Raw genomic sequence first — 16,536 nt, forward strand, 5'->3', positions numbered from 1 at the left:
GGCTTACAGTTAAATTATTTCACATTCATATTACTAGAAAACTATACATACATGCTCTGGGTTTGCTAGAAAAATAAACTAATAAAACAATGTTTGTGCATTAATGTGAATGGGGAAACCAGAGATATTTGAAAACTTCTATTATGCTATGATAGGCCCCTGATTGTCACAGGATTCCAAGATATTTTATTAATTTGACTGTCCTTGTCAGTGCAAAACATCTGTGTTACGCATATACCCATGTTCCCTGAGAAGGGAACCAGATGTTACATGAGCTTCACACTGTGGGGAGAACGCCTCTGTGCATGACCGTTATCTGAAGTCTGTGTAAAATCACACAAATTTATTGACTTGCCGTGGTCAGGAGATGTGGCATTTCACACGTCATGTGACCATAAAACAGTGCCTGTAAACCACTTCATCAAGTTCTCTTTATCTGAAGTGAAGATGCAATTACAAGCATAGCCCAGTATGACAAAGCTATGCAACATCTCATTCCCTTCTCAGGGAACAGGGTTACATGCATAACCCAGACATTCCCTTTCAAAGGAAACTCAATGTTGTGTGAGCTTCACGTTGTGGGAATAAGTATACCCACTCCATCATACTGAGGATATGGTCTATTCAAAAGGTCTGAGTCTGAGGGTCACTGTAAGATCCTCGACCAAACTGCGATACTGAATGCATGTGTGCGGCTTAGACCACCTCGCCGCAGCACACACATCCTGTAAGGGTACCCCTTAGATAAAGACCTTGAGGAGGCAACCACCCTAGTGGAATGAGCTCGTTTGCCCAGAGGCGTAGCGAGACCACAACCCTCATAAGCAATAGAATTGCTTCCACTATCCAAATAGAGATTCGCTGCTTTGACACATCATCACCTGTCACTACCAAGCAGACCAGCAACTGACCAGCAATTTCCCAGAGAGTGCCATCCAACAGAGATATTATCTCCCATATTTGTGCTGGCCAATATGGTGCTACTAGCAGATGTAGCATGGTCTTAGTGGTCTCTCGATAGAGTGTGTGGGAGCAGAGCGATCAGGGGAAGGCACACAGATGTGACCTCATCCATATGTGCACCGTCGGGTCCAGTCCTAACCTTTTTTCTTTTGGTGTGGGAGGAGTGAGTGAGAACCACAACGAGTGGTGTGTTGTCTCCTCGGAGGCAAACACGTCCGCTTCCGCTCGGCCGAACCTCTGCCATATGGATGGAACCTCCAGTCCCTGCGCCTCAGCCCCTGCCTCAACAGGATATCTGCCCCCACATTTTCTGTGTGAAGTGTCTGGGAGTGGAGCATACCACAGTGGCCCTTGAGGGGGCAGACTGCACGCATTGTGAGAACTTTCCAATCAGGCAGCTTCACTTGCACCTCACTCTCTTCTTGGCTAAAGGGAGTTGGGTTTCAGAGCCTTGCGGAACTGGGATAACCGCTGGCCAGCTGGCTCGGGTCCTGGGGATCCCATATGGATCTGGACGAGGAGCCGGAGATGAGCACAGCTCTATCTCTTGCTCTATCTTCCGTGTCCGGCTCTCTGACAGATATTGGAGCTCATGTTGCGACTCCTTTTTCCAGTATGGAAATTCAACCCACCCTATCTGACTCCGAGCAGCCAGACGGGGAGCCATTACACCAAAAATGAACAGCAGCTCTCAAGCATATAAATAGTGTTTGAAGTGATTACTAGGGCTGTAGAGACGCTTAATGTTGACTGGCCCAGGGAAGAGGAAGTGGCTCATAGCAGCCTGGACGAGCGCTATCTCCCCAGTGAATATAAATCTCACTCACACCACAGAAAACTCCCCTTAAAAAACCATACACTAGCTGTATTTATAATGTCACTATGTTGGCTTATTCGGCCCGGTCATTGTGGGGAATGAACAGCAAGGGTATTTGGTTAAGTCAAAGGTGGAGGAGGTGCTTGCAAGCTACCTCTCTCCATCAATGGCAGGAAATTTAGGGGATGTAGCTTTGCCTTCCAAGCCATGTAAGGCCACGTTGCCAATATCATACTGTTTGGCTTATTGCACATGAGACCGTTTCAGTGGTGGCTGAAAAGTTGAGGGTTTCATCTGAGGATGAAACCCCTGAGAGTGGCAATGCCTATGTGCTCTGAAAATTTGGAGGTGTCCCCGGTTTCTAGCCTCAGGTCACACTCTTGAGGCGTCTCCTTATTGCAAGACGTAATGACATACACCTCCCTCACAGGATGGGGCACCGTCTTAGACAGCTGTCCAGCTCATGGTCTCTGGAGCGGCAGTCATCTGGAGTGGCATATAAATCGCCTAGAAATGCGGTCCATATTTCTAGCACTGAAATTCTTTTTTCCTCAATTGAGAGGTCACCATGTGTTAATTGTGACAGACAACACAGCGGTGGTCTCATAAATCAAACACCAAGGAGGGTTACTTCACACCCCCTGTTCAGGCAGGCGCAACTAAGTATTCTCTGGGTGGAGAGAAAGTTTTTGTCAGTGAGTGCAATATACATTCCGGGCAACTGGAATGTGGGGGCAGACATCCTGTTGAGGCAGTGACTGAGCCCCGGGACAAGTAGTGGAGTCTGTAGGATGGAAGTTTGTCCAAGTGAAAGTGGATGTGTTCACTTCCGAGGAGACAACACACTGCCTGCAGTGGTTCACCCTCACTCCTCCCACACCGTTTGGGCTGGACGCCATGGTGCACACGTGGCCAAGGTGACGTCCACTTTTCCCCTGATCCCACAAATTCTAGTGAGAGTTTGTCAAGACCGTCTACGTCTGCTGCTTATAGAACCTTATTGGCCTGCTCGAATATGTTTCTCAGAGATAATATCCCTGCCAGACTGCAATCGCTGGGAGATTCCCATTTGCAGGGCCCTACATTCTCTAAGTCAGAGGTCTCTAAGTCTGATCTGAGTCATAGGGTTGATTTATCATGCTTGGCCAGAACTATGAAAACTGTGGGTCTGGCCCCTGAGGGGCACCAGCTCATAGATTCTGGTCTCTCAACTGAGGGTGTAGAGACCATGTTGAACACTAGATCACCATCCATGAGAAATTGTATGTGCTCAAGTGGCGACTTTTTGTCTCGTGGTGTGTGGAACGTCAGTTAGACACAGTAAACTGCGCAATAGCTACACTCCTGGAGTTCTTATAGGGACATATCTCAGCAGGGTTGGCTGCTTCTACAATCAGGGCCCCTACTGATGGAGCCTCATCTGTGGGGCAACATGCTCTAACATTGAGGTTCGTGTGGTGTCAGGTGGCTGAGGCCCATCTGCAGACCACGCATACCTTCCTGAGACTTGTCTGTGGTCCTGGAAGGTTTGTTAGGCACCCCATATGAGGCCTTAGAGTCAACCTCATAGATTCTGGTCTCACAACTGAGGTTGTAGAGACCATGTTAAATGCTAGAGCACCATCCACAAGGAAATTGTATGCACTCAAGTGGCAGCTTTTTGTCTTGTTGTGTGAGGAACGTCAGCTAGACCCAGTGAACTGCACAATAGCTACAGTCCTGGAGTTCTTACAAGAACGTTTATCAGTGGGGTGGGCTCCTTCTACAATCACTCTCTGTGGGGCAACATCCTCTAACTTCAAGGTTCATGCATGGTGTCAGGCAGCCGAGGCCGGTCTGCAGGCCATGCATACCTTCCTGGGACCTTTCTGTGGTCCTGGAAGGTCTGTCAGGGGCCCCATTTAATCCCTTAGAGTCAGCCTCTGAGAAGCTTCTCACTCTAAAAGTTGCTCTTCTGCTGGCCCTGACATCTCTCAAGCAAGTAGGAGATCTACAAGCTCTCTTTGTTGCCCCTTCCTGCCTTGACTTTGCCCTTGGATTAGCCAAGGCCTTCCTATATCCTAGGCCGGATTATATTCCTAATATGCCCATGTCTGCAGCCCAGCCAGTAGTGTTGCAGGCCTTCTGCCCTCCTCTGTTCCTTACACTGGAACAAGAGAAATTGCACCTTCTGTGTCTAGTAAGGGCTCTCTGTACTTGCATGCACCGCTCCGGCCAGTGGCGTAATTAATTTGCATGCATAAATAGGTTCTGACTGTCAGCTCTTTCTCACAATGGGTGGGGGAAATTGGCCTGAATACACCCACTGTGAGAATCTGCCAAACAGCTGAATGCGCTTCTTAGATGTATCCTTTATACATATATTCCTGATCCTTGTTTTAGGTGTAACCTGACACCTACTAAAGAAATATGGTATCTTTGGTCATATCATAACCTCCTGGCAGAGGCAATCAGTTTATATTCAGTATGCTGAATCCTCACTTCTTGACAAAATGTTCAGAGTTTTATTATAGCACTGATTGTAGTTATTGGCATTTCTAACTGCTTGTGTATGTTTTTATCCACTTCCTAAAATGTGCAAGATGTTTATTTGTTTACATTTCTTCAAATAAACTGCAAAAATTATATCTTAGCAAGTGAAAATATTTTGAATATAGGTAAATTTATCTAATAACAGCAGATAATTCTTTCTAGAAATTCTGACAAATTAACTTTAAATTATATTTATATTTATTCCAAGTCTATTTCAACCTTTAGAAATGAGCAAAAATCTCAAGCAATAGGTTTAATAGTCATACATATATTTGGTTTCTTGTAATCTTGTAATAGGAAATAGCCACTAGATAATTTTTATTATGTTCAAGATATTATCATTTATTAAGATATAGTTTTTGCAGTGTCAGTAATTTTGCAGAATGTTGCATATGTCTATAGTTTGAAACATGGCCATAGATTAGTGAACCATTGTCTTGGTGTGTTATTTCTTCACAGTAAATACACTCCTTGTGAGATATTACACTTTTGCTTTACATTTGTAAATCTCCAATTGTTTAAATGGTTGTTTATTTTATATAGTTGCTTGTTTGTTGCCATGCAGAGGTTTTGTTCATAATGCAGAATAAGAAAGAGCTGCACGGGTTCTACATGAAGTGCTTTGACTCCAAGACTGAGCCGTATCTGCTAGTTGACATTTATTCATCTGTTGAGTGTCAGGAGAAGCATTAGATTTATTTATAATGCCTCTTGTCAGCTGTCTGCTCTTTTAGGAAACCCTCCCTCCTACACCCTGTAGAGCTTTAAGAGCTTGATTGGATTACTGAAACACAATCTGATCTTCTCTGTACTATCTCAGAAAATCATTGTACAAATTTCAGACATTTTACTTTGCACAGACGTAAATGGATTGTGTTGCTCAATATTCATTGAGCTAACATATTTCCATAAATGTATGTAATGTGGGGGGCTGATATCTTTGACAGGAGGCGGAGGTGAATGTGTCTATGTGTGCCAGTAATTGGGTGTGTGCAGAGGAACGCATTGTTTAGAGACTGGGAAATTTGTTATATAGCTATAAAGGTAATGGTTATCTAGATATAATTTGTGTATTTTATTATTTTGCTTTATTTATAAAACACAAAGGGGATGTGTTGATTATACCTGAATGCAAAGAAGAACCTCCTTAATGTTATTGGTTTCTTTATTTTTTCTGCATCCTTATTTTTCTGTGTGAGCATTGAGGCTGCTCAAAGGCAAATAAATTCACACATGAATGTATACATATATCCCATACTCTAAATGCTCACTAAATGCAGGTTTATTGACAGATACGTTGTGAACCTTTTGAGCAGATGACTCTTGTCATTTACAGAAAGGTCTCTGAATAGGTGTGTGTAATTTTTGCATTTGTGGTATATGTGGCATTTTCAAATATTGATCTTCCACATATTCAGTCGATATTCACTCTTCTACTGTTGCTAAATGTTAAAATCATGTTCTATTGAACATAAAGTGCATTATTTAGATTCTGTCATTGCCATAGACACCATTGTTTTATACCCTGTTTAGTGAGCATGTATAGTTATTCTGGAATTGAGCATATTTTATATGGGCAGAGTATAGCCATAGTGACAGAAGCATGATGTTGATAGTGCCTGTTGGAAATGGTTAACTACATATACATTTAATGCTTTTTTTTTTTTTGTTATAATTGTCTAACAGCAATAGTATTACTACTAGGGTGTCCCAAAAGTCTCCATTACAAATTTACAAAACATCCATTTCTTTGTCGATACACACAGAGTCGTCTCTCCCACTCATGATGAACTCGTGTTAACACATCTGGCGTTATGCATTTAATTTCATGTCCATTGCAGCCTTACGACAGCTTCCTAATCTAGCCATGAGAATGATTTCAATGCATTCTTCTTTACAGATTACATTACACCCTGTAGTACAGAACACAGATTAACTTTTTCTGAAATAGGCTATGCTTAGAGCAAAAAGCTTATGCCTGAAGCATTATTTTTACATAAACAAATAGGCACTGACTATCAACTGTTTCTCACAATAGATGGAGGAAAATTGGTCTGAATACATTTTGTACATATCAGTCTGTACAGGACTTTGCTAAGTTTTTTTTGTGATCGTTGCAGCCAAGAATGCTTGATTGTACTGCGTCTTTTTTTAAAAATTTGTGTATTGCTGTTTGCAGTCATATTATGTCATTTTTTGTCATGAAAATTTTTCCGCCATTTAGAATTTTCTGAAAAACATACTTTTTCAAACTCGTCCTAGGCAGTTTGTCCGATTTGCACGAAACTTGGCCAGCGTTATCTAGAGATAGGCGTAACAAAAAGTTCACAGAATTTTGATAAACCATACTGTCTTCGAATGGCGCTTCAACGCATTTGAAGAACGTGCAACTTGGTATGTGTCATCATCATTAGGCCCTGAGGTTACCTGCAGCGTATTGGTGCACTGCCCCTACTGGTCAGGAGATAGCAAAAATGGCTGTTTTGGCTTATAACTCTTGAACGCTTTCCTGCATGATAACCATCATGCCTAGATGCTGCCTGAGCAGTTTCAGAACAGTGCCACATACTAGACAAAAATTCTAATAAGTAGATATTTTTAGTTACTTTTAAAATAAATGTTTTTTATGACTGAAAGTTTACTTTTTCTAACACCTCATACACTGATCATTGGACTATAACCAAAAACCATGTCATAAAGTTTCTTTTGCTGCTCATGGTGCAGATAATTGGCTTGACCCCAGTATTGATGCTTACAGCTATTATTATTATTATTATTATTATTATTATTATTATTCTCCTTATCTCCTTAAAGTGCCCAATAACTCAAGATCTGAATGGTAGAAAGTTTTGAAATTTGGCACATTTACACACTGAAGCTAGAGTATCTCCCAAATGTCCCACATGAGCCCATAGGTGGTGATACAGGTCACGCCCAAAGTCTACGTGAATGTCCCTCCGCCCCATAAGTCCAAAATATCTGAACATTGGTATATATGTCTTATTTCTCATGAGGAACAAAAAAGCCATTGGAACCCATAAAGTCCGCCATAGATTTTCCAATATCGTTATGTAGAATTTGTCCAAAACTACAAAAATTTTCTAATGAACCATAGGTCCTATTGACTTGAACTGTGGTACATATCTTTGTGAGATACATGTCTTTCTATAGGGTGATAAGAAATAAGGAATCAAATAATAGTTGGCCAAACTATTTACATATTGGTGAATTGACAACTGTTGCACATATTTCTTGTGTCCATAAATCAATTGAACATTAACCGATGGACTTGATCTGTCCCACTCACAAAGAGGACACTACAGTACGTTACCATGTGCGATGGCAACCTCATATCTCCAAAACCAGTGACTTTAAAAGGAACTGTCATGTTATCTTTGATAATATCTGTTATATTATGTTTAACAATATCTTTATCATCTGCTAGATGGTGCTGTTTGTCTTAGATCGAGCCAAAGTACACTTTGAAAGACAAAACTTAATTTGTAGTGTTTGTGTATTAGCCATTTTAGTTAGGCAGAGTGAAGAACACTCATTGAATCATTCTATTTGTGTAAAGCTTGGAAGAAGCTTTGCTTGTGAGTTTGTTATTCATCTTTCTAGTTTGTAATCTTTTGTGATTGTATTTGGTGAGTTTTGCTGTTTGTGATTATTTTGAATGGCTCAATGTGCTACCGCCATTTTCATTAACCCAGCGGCTCTTTTAAGAGCCACCCACTTTTTCATACAAAGAGCAGTCTCCTCTCTCTGTCTCTCACTCTCAGTGTGTGTGTGTGTGTGTGTGTGTGTGTGTGTGGTGGAGGGGAGGGGGGACTTTTGACTCGCTGTTCTCCCACGAATGTTTTGCCTTTTGTGTAAGTATAGCAGTCTGCTAAATGCAGAGTTGAGTAAATATAAACAGGGTTGTAGCCCTGTTCAGAAAAAAAAAAAAAGATTATTTGTATTATGTGTTCTCAGTGTTGCAATATAGGGTTATAGCAACACAAAGTCATTCAAAATAGTGTTATAGCAGCACAGAGTAAATCAAATTAATGTTATAGCAGCAGGAGTAAATTCAAAATAATGTTGAAGTAGCATTGTAGCAGCATGAAGTAATTATTCAAAATTCTCACTGACTCCTGATTTTTCTGTACAATGATAATTTGTGGAAAACTACAAAAATTAACTTAACATCTGCCTTTGATCCAAATGCATGTAATGTTGTACCTGTGGGACACATTTCCCTACCGTGTAAATTTTGAAATGGTCCGCAAACTTGGAGGAATCCACCATTGCTGCTTGCAGGTACAGTATCTCACAAAAGTGAGTACTCCCCTCACATTTTTGTAAATATTTAATTATAACTTTTCATGTAACAACACTGAAGAAATGACACTTTGCTACAATGTAAAGTAGTGAGTGTACAGCTTGTGTAACAGTGTAAATTTGCTGTCACCTCAAAATAACTCAACACACAGCCATTAATATCTAAACCACTGGCAACAAAAGTGAGTACACCCCTAAGTGAAAATGTCCAAATTGGGCCCATTGTCATGTGACTTGCTAGTGTTACAAGGTCTCAGTTGTGAATGGGGAGCAGGTGTGTTAAATTTGGTGTCATCGCTCTCACACTCCCTCACACTGGTCACTGGAAGTTCAACATGGCACCTCATGGCAAAGAACTCTCTGAGGATCTGAAAAAAAGAATTGTTGCTCTACATAATGATGGCCTAGTCTATAAGAAGATTGCCAAGACCCTGACACTGAGCTGCAGTATGGTGGCCAAGACCATACAGCGGTTTAACAGGACAGGTTCCACTAAGAACAGGCCTCGCCATGGTCGACCAAAGAAGTTGAGTGAACGTGCTCAGCGTCATATCCAGAGGTTGTCTTTGGGAAATAGACGTATGAGTGCTGCCAGCATTGCTGCAGAGGTTGAAGGGGTGGGGGTCAGCCTGTCAGTGCTCAGACCATACACCGCACACTGCATCAAATTGGTCTGCATGGCTGTCATCCCAGAAAGAAGCCTCTTCTAAAGATGATGCACAAAAAAGCCCGCAAACAGTTTGCTGAAGACAAGCAGACTAAGGACATGGATTACTGGAACCATGTCCTGTGGTCTGATGAGACCAAGATAAACTTATTTGGTTCAGATGGTGTCAAGCGTGTGTGGCGGCAACCAGGTGAGGAGTACAAGTTTGTCTTGCTTACAGTCAAGCATAGTGGTGTGAGTGTCATGGTCTGGGGCTGCATGAGTGCTGCCAGCACTGGGGAGCTACAGTTCATTGAGGGAACCATGAATGCAAACATGTACTGTGACATAGTGAAGCAGAGCATGATCCCCTCCCTTCGGAGACTGGGCCGCAGGGCAGTATTCCAGCATGATAACGACCCCCAAACACACCTCCAAGACAACCACTGCCTTGCTAAAGAAGCTGAGGGTGAAGATGATGGACTGGCCAAGCATGTCTCCAGACCTAAACCCTATTGAGCATCTGTGGGGCATCTTCAAACGGAAGGTGGAGGAGAACAAGGTCTCTAACATCCACCAGCTCCGTGATGTCATCATGGCGGAGTGGAAGAGGACTCCAGTGGCAACCTGTGAAGCTCTGGTTAACTCCATGCCCAAGAGGGTTAAGGCAGTGCTGGAAAATAATGGTGGCCACACAAATTATTGACACTTTGGGCCCAATTTGGACATTTTCACTTAGGGGTGTATTCACTTTTGTTGCCAGTGGTTTAGACATGAATAGCTGTGTGTTGAGTTATTTTGAGGGGACAGCAAATTTACACTGTTATACAAGCTGTACACTCACTACTTTACATTGTAGCAAAGTGTCATTTCTTCAGTGTTGTCACATGAAAAGATATAATCAAATATTTACAAAAATGTGAGGGGTATACTCACTTTTGTGAGATACTATATATATATATATATATATATATATATATATATATAGTATTTATTTATTTATTTAAATTCTTCTTTTTCTTCTTCTTCTTCTTCTTATTATTAGGGCGCATGGTTGCTTAGTGGTTAGCATGTTCACCTCACACATCCAGGGTTGGGTTTGATTCCCACCTCTGCCCTGTGTGTGCAGAGTTTGCATGTTCTCCCTGTGCTGTGGGGGTTTCCTCCGGGTACTCCGGTTTGTTCCCTGAATGGTAGGTTGATTGGCATGTCCAAAGTGAATGTGTGTGTGATTGTACCCTGCGATGGATTGGCACCTTGACCAGAGTGTACCCCTGCCTTGTGACCGATGCTCCCTGGGATAGGCTCCAGGTTCCCCGCTACCCAGTAAGGATAAGAAGTATAGAAGATGGATTATTATTATTATTATTATTATTATTATTTAGCTATAGTTACACACAAGTCAATGAAAAGCCCACAAAGACAGAATGTGTGTGTGGGTGTGCACGTGTGTGTGTGTGTGTGTGTGTGTGTGTGTAGGTGTAGGTGTTTTCAGGAAAAAGAGGTCATGTGCATGTTTTCATTGATTTTATTTGTTTACACCTTAGCATGTCTATTGAACTCTCAGTTGTTTTAATCTTTAGCACTCAGGTCACGTTAAAAGGGCTGCTCTCTTTTTAAGCCCTTTGTCTTTAAGTCTCAACTCTGTAGCAGGCCAGAGGGCATTTTGTGAGTGAGCGAGTGCGGTATGCTCTGTGGTATACTCGCTGTGTGTCACAACCTCTGATGTAGATGCTCAACATTGTGGCGTTAGACAGGAACACTGATTACATGAGATCCCTGCAGCTTTTGGTGGCACTTGCAGAGTTATGATCCTGAAATATATGTGCTGTTTGTGGAAATGGCTTTTGAATTGCAAGTGACTAGCCAGATTAACGCTGGCAGATTTTTATCCTGAGGAACTAGACCAAATGAGGAGCCAACAGACCATCACTACATAGCTGTGCCTCAGTGCTGGGTTCATGAGATGCACACGTGCAATGACATGGGCTTTCACTTGCATTTGCTGCAGAATTCCCTAAAATGTATCATAAAAAGATTAGAACAGTTTTATAGATACATAATTCAATTGTTTGTTCAGTATATGTGCACATTGAAAACATGGTAGCCACTAAGTGTCATGGAAACCTTTTCCAATAAATAGTGATGATGCCTACTGCGTGTGTGTGTGTGTGTGTGTGTGTGTGTCTGTGTGTAAACTAGTGTAGAGGTGTGGAGGAGATATAGTGGTAGGTGAAGAGTAGTAGCCACTCTGTTTAATTGCTTTTATTTATTTGTTTAACCCTAGGAACGAGTCTCTTGGTGATATATAGCTGCTCCTCAGCCAGCTTTTACTGAAGCAGCCACAGGAAAATAGCCTGGACCAGGAACATCCAATCCCATTAAATCACACTGTGTCATCCACTTTTCCACCACCCCCACCTTCTCTTTTTGTCCATCTCTCTTTTTCTCCCTGACACTGTTTACACTTGATCCTTTCATACCTCATGCATATTACAATTATATCCAGATAGCATTATCCACATATAAAACTGACAGAAAGCTGATCACTAAAGGCTCTTCAATAGGTGTGTGATGTATTTCTGTCAGATGTTTTACAAATATTAGAACAAAAAGCAGGCATCTCTCAAAACCACATTTCAACCAAAGCTCCCATCAGAGTACATTCCTTAATTATGCATTTGGTACATGACATCTAAATGCCAAACATCTTTTGCAAAAATCAACTAGAAGCAAGGAACAACACAGGAAGTGTATGGTCAAGTGTTCTAAGTTGATTTGCTATCATCTTGCACTGCCAATTTACATTGAGGTTCCCATGGCAACAGCAGCACATGCTTCTGTTTGGTTTTGTTTACTGTGTTCTTCATCGTCATCGTGTCATTGGTTGGTTTGCTTATTGTGTTCACCTTTGTCTGTTTTTCCCTCATTAGTTTCTGTATTTTGTTTGTCAGTATATTAGTGTCAACAAATCATGGTGAATTCGTGCGTGATTTTTCATCAGTTATAAACTGTTTAGTTCAGTGATTTTCCTTAGTTGTTGGTTTGAAGCAGTGGTGGCTAGTATCAAGGTTTGTATAAATGGGCTAGCATGGCAAAACCTGCCTGTCTTTCAAAGACAAAAATGCATCAATATAAAGATTTTTGCCATCCATATGAGATTATTTGCCTTTAGCAAAAATTATTCTGGAATTTGGTGGAACCAAGTGTGAGAGCTACATAAATGGGTGTAATGAAAGTACACCGAATGTTCTGAGATAGTGACACTGATTGCTTTCTAGCCCATGTCCCTGACACATCTGTAGCACATCATCATCAGTGATTATGAAGGCATATGGGAAATATTATCATGGGTGTAATGAACATGACCAAGGTGGATTATTCACTTTATCAAACTTTTTCCCCCAAAATGCCTTTGGTGGATGAATTAAAGGTAGCTAGTCTAAGCACATATTTTTCAATCAAAGTACAAATTACAATTTTTTTTCTTTGAATGAAAACTTTTCTGTTTACCACGTTTGGCATTGGAAGGAAACACTGCATGAACCGAGTAGGGTATTAAAGAGTTCATGAATCAGGAATGCATCTGCTTATCTGCCTGTAAGTATATAACAGTTTGCTGCATATCATTCATATTATGCCATTGATGAGACCTTGTAATATAATACTTTCCTCAACCCTAATACTACTGTTGACAAACAGATTTTTTAGCCCTCAAATCACATTTCAGTCCAGCCAATCAGAGATGCACGTGCAAATAAAGTATATGCAAGTATAAATGTATGTGGTTAAAATCTTATTTAAAAAAACTAAATACATGAAATGCTTGAAATACAGTGAGTAAACTGGTTAGTGGGCCATGGAGTGCAATTTTGTAGCATTCTAACTCAGAATGAAGTCACCTAATATCAGATTTTCAGTTTAAAAGCTAAATAAGTTAGACCATGGGAAACACTAAACTATGCAGGAGACTGATATTCTTGTAAATTCAAATGAAGCATGCTAGCTTCACATGATATTAAAAAGTGGATGGAAAAGCTTCACTTCATAAGAATTGCACAGCTTTTATTCTTTACACTTCTGCACTGAAATATATTAAAATGCCCCCTGGGTAGGGCTTATATAAGTTTTTTTAAAGAAACTTTAACATCTCATAATTGTGTACAGTATATGTGTGTGCGTTGTGTATATTTCACTGAGTGTTCAAATCATAGCTGCAAAATGTGTGATACTGAATTATTATGAATATCTTACTTGAAAATTGCATTATTTGTATTTATTTTGAATTTTACTTCAGATTATGGAGGACAATAAAATGGAGCCACGAAACTAGATGTTACTTCACATGTCTGATTGAAGGATACACTAACACAGTTTAATAACTCAAAGGCTGGGTGTGTTTGGTTGCTTCTTTGAGTTGATGGCGGTAGAGGATGCATGAAACCAGGCTGTTGTTTGCTTCAGTGCAGGCTGTAGCTCACGAGCTAATACACTCCTCTGGGCTTACTGATTGCTGTGGGAATGCTCAGGCCTGTGTTAAGGAGCCAGTGGAATGAACAAGGCAATGATGAGCTGGTAGGCTGTTGATTACTAGCCTTTTACATTCTCCTGTGTCTGTGTATGTGCATTCCATTTAACAACACTAAGGGATGTGTGAAGATGCTTCACTTTTTTCTCAAAAACTGCTGCATAGGTTAGAGCAGTAAATAAATTGTCCAGTGAGCCAATAGCATAGGCCTTTCTTTTAGCTAACATGTGGTACGCACACTGCATTCAAAGTGACAGCTTGTGGGATAGATTGTAAACAAGAGAAGGCTACATTCTGGAGCTGGACAGCTGGAACCTTCTTAAGCTCTTAGCCATAAATCATCTCTCCCACTTTCCTGTCTCCATCCCTGTCTCGATCATGTCCCATACAGTGATTTATCCCTTCCTAGTCCTACATTCTGGACGGAGATCTCTCCACTTGTAGGTGGCAGTAAAATCGACAGCATCGTAAAAACGGAACAGAGATGATCACCCTCCACCCCAACCCCCAAATCATCAGTGTCTGAGGTTGTTTAAGAGCCAGCATAGCTGCTGATTGGTATTATGATTGATTATTGACTCTTATACCACAGTGCTGTTGAAGCTGATTGGTCAGAAGGTATTGATTCGTTTTCTACAACATGTGGCTGTGACAGTTCCAGTTGGAATTCAAATGATAAGTTTATTTTAATGCACTTGTTCTAATACATTATTATTTCTACAGTAACCGCTCATTCATAGGGACCTGTATGGTGTACACTGCACATAATATAACCCTAATAATAAACTTATGGTGAAGCTTTCTGTGAGGATGCATTTATGATAATAAAAATAATAATAATAATAATAAATGTATTGTAGTGTTTTATAATAATATAAAACACTTTATATTCCAAACTAATAGACATACGAGATGACAAACTGTTAGGAGAAGAGACAACATACTGAAGAAATAAATGTGTTTTAAGTTGTGATTTAAAATTCAAGATAGAGGTAACATTTCGGAGGCTCTGGTGGAGTGAATTCCAAAGTTTTGGAACCATGACTGCAAATGATTTACCACCTGTGGTGGAGAAGCGGAAATGTGGTACAATGAGTAGACCTGAATCAGAGGGTCATTTATGGAAGGAGACTCCAGTGTTAGAGCTTTGTAACAGTGATTATGTCAGGGGGCATTGCACTTTCTTGGTAACATGGGATGCTGCATTTTTTTTTTGTTTGTTTCTTTTTGTTTTATTAACTTATAGAGAGATAAAAAAAGAGAGACAATAGAGGGAAATCACTATTTATAGGTGTTATTATCACAAGTTGTCACGATTCCCCCTTTAAGCCGCGTGCTCTAAGCGCGAATGCGCGAGCACCTGCTTTTCCGTTGTTGACCGTAATGACATCTGGACACGTGTGTTTTGTTTATGTTTCTGTCATGTCTACTCCCTGTTCTGTCATTGGCTGGGATTTCACGTGGGTCTGTATTGCTCTCAGCTGCAAGCAGTTTAGACGCTGATTATGTCCGCATATATACCGCGTGCCTCCCAGCACTCAACGCGGAAGATTAAATGTTTGGAGTTGGTTTAGCTCGTATCATAGTCATAGTTACGGTCCATGTTTAGAGTTAGTTCGCGCTGGATTATCCGCTTCCAGTCCCTCGTCATAGTTCGTTTCTTGTTTTGTTTATCGACCTAGATTCCTGCCTTGCCCCGTGTATGCCTGTTTGCCAATCGCCTGACCTCTTGCATGTTTGTGGATTACGTTTTGGATCACGTTTTGGATTTGTCTGCCTGTCTCTCTTTCTAATAAACAACTGTTCATCCTGCACTTGCATCCGTCCTATCTCTGCACCGTCACGATTCGTGACAGAATCTTCCGCCTAAACATGGATGCAGCACGAGGACGAGAGAGAAGTAACGCCACAGAAACCAGGGAAATAGTAGGACAATACCTCATCGGGGAACGCTCGGATTACTGGCCGCATTTTTCATCCGTGCAATTTCCCCAAAGGTACGCCGTTGAATTGCCGCCAGAGACAGCGGGATTGGGGAGCTACCCGCTGGAGTTCCTCTTCAGCTGCCAGGTGTATTTCTGCAGCTTGGCGTTTCCCAAGCCTACTAAGAGAGAGTGGATCGGGTTCCTGGTGTCCAGATTTTGCGGTCCGGCCCGTGACTGGGCGGAGCAGCTGGTGAGTGCTGGGTCGCCAGCCCTCCATGATGTCACTCAGTTTGCAGAGCTGTTTATGGAGGAGTTTTCACAGCCTGGACAACTTCGTGGTCTTGATTTACTGGGGTGGAGAGTCAATGGACAGCCCCAGGTGGACCCACCATTCAACCTCTATTATGAGGAGATGGACAGGGCAGTAACCAGCGATCCACTTCAGTTTCCGGCCAACGCGGGGGTGAAATCTCCGAGATGTATGACCGAGGGCTGCGGGAGAGAGACTCAGCTTCAATGTCCCACCTGCAAGAAGCTGGGCCTCCAGGAAGCTTTCTTCTGCTCTCAGGAATGCTTCAAGAGCAGCTGGCGGGAGCATAAGAAACTCCACCGGAGAGCCCGTGCAGAGACCCAGCCCGGGATCGACAGGGTGACCTCGGAGCGCCCGTCGGAGGTCCTAGCACCAGAGCCCCAGCCAGAGGTTAACCTGGCGACCTCAGAGCTCAAACCTGAGCCCCACGAGGTGGGCTCACCTGCCGAGCTCCAGCAAGAGGTCAGCGGGGAGGCACCGACACCAGGCTCT

At 41.8% G+C, this 16,536-nt stretch overlaps 1 protein-coding gene across 1 annotated transcript in view; it reads left to right on the forward strand.

The window, feature by feature from the left end:
- csmd2 (CUB and Sushi multiple domains 2) overlaps nucleotides 1-16,536 on the forward strand; it is a 362,365-nt gene that overhangs the window by 35,943 nt on the left and 309,886 nt on the right. The window lies entirely within an intron of this gene.

Source organism: Ictalurus furcatus, chromosome 24, assembly GCF_023375685.1.
Source record: "Ictalurus furcatus strain D&B chromosome 24, Billie_1.0, whole genome shotgun sequence".
Lineage (NCBI taxonomy): Eukaryota > Metazoa > Chordata > Actinopteri > Siluriformes > Ictaluridae > Ictalurus > Ictalurus furcatus.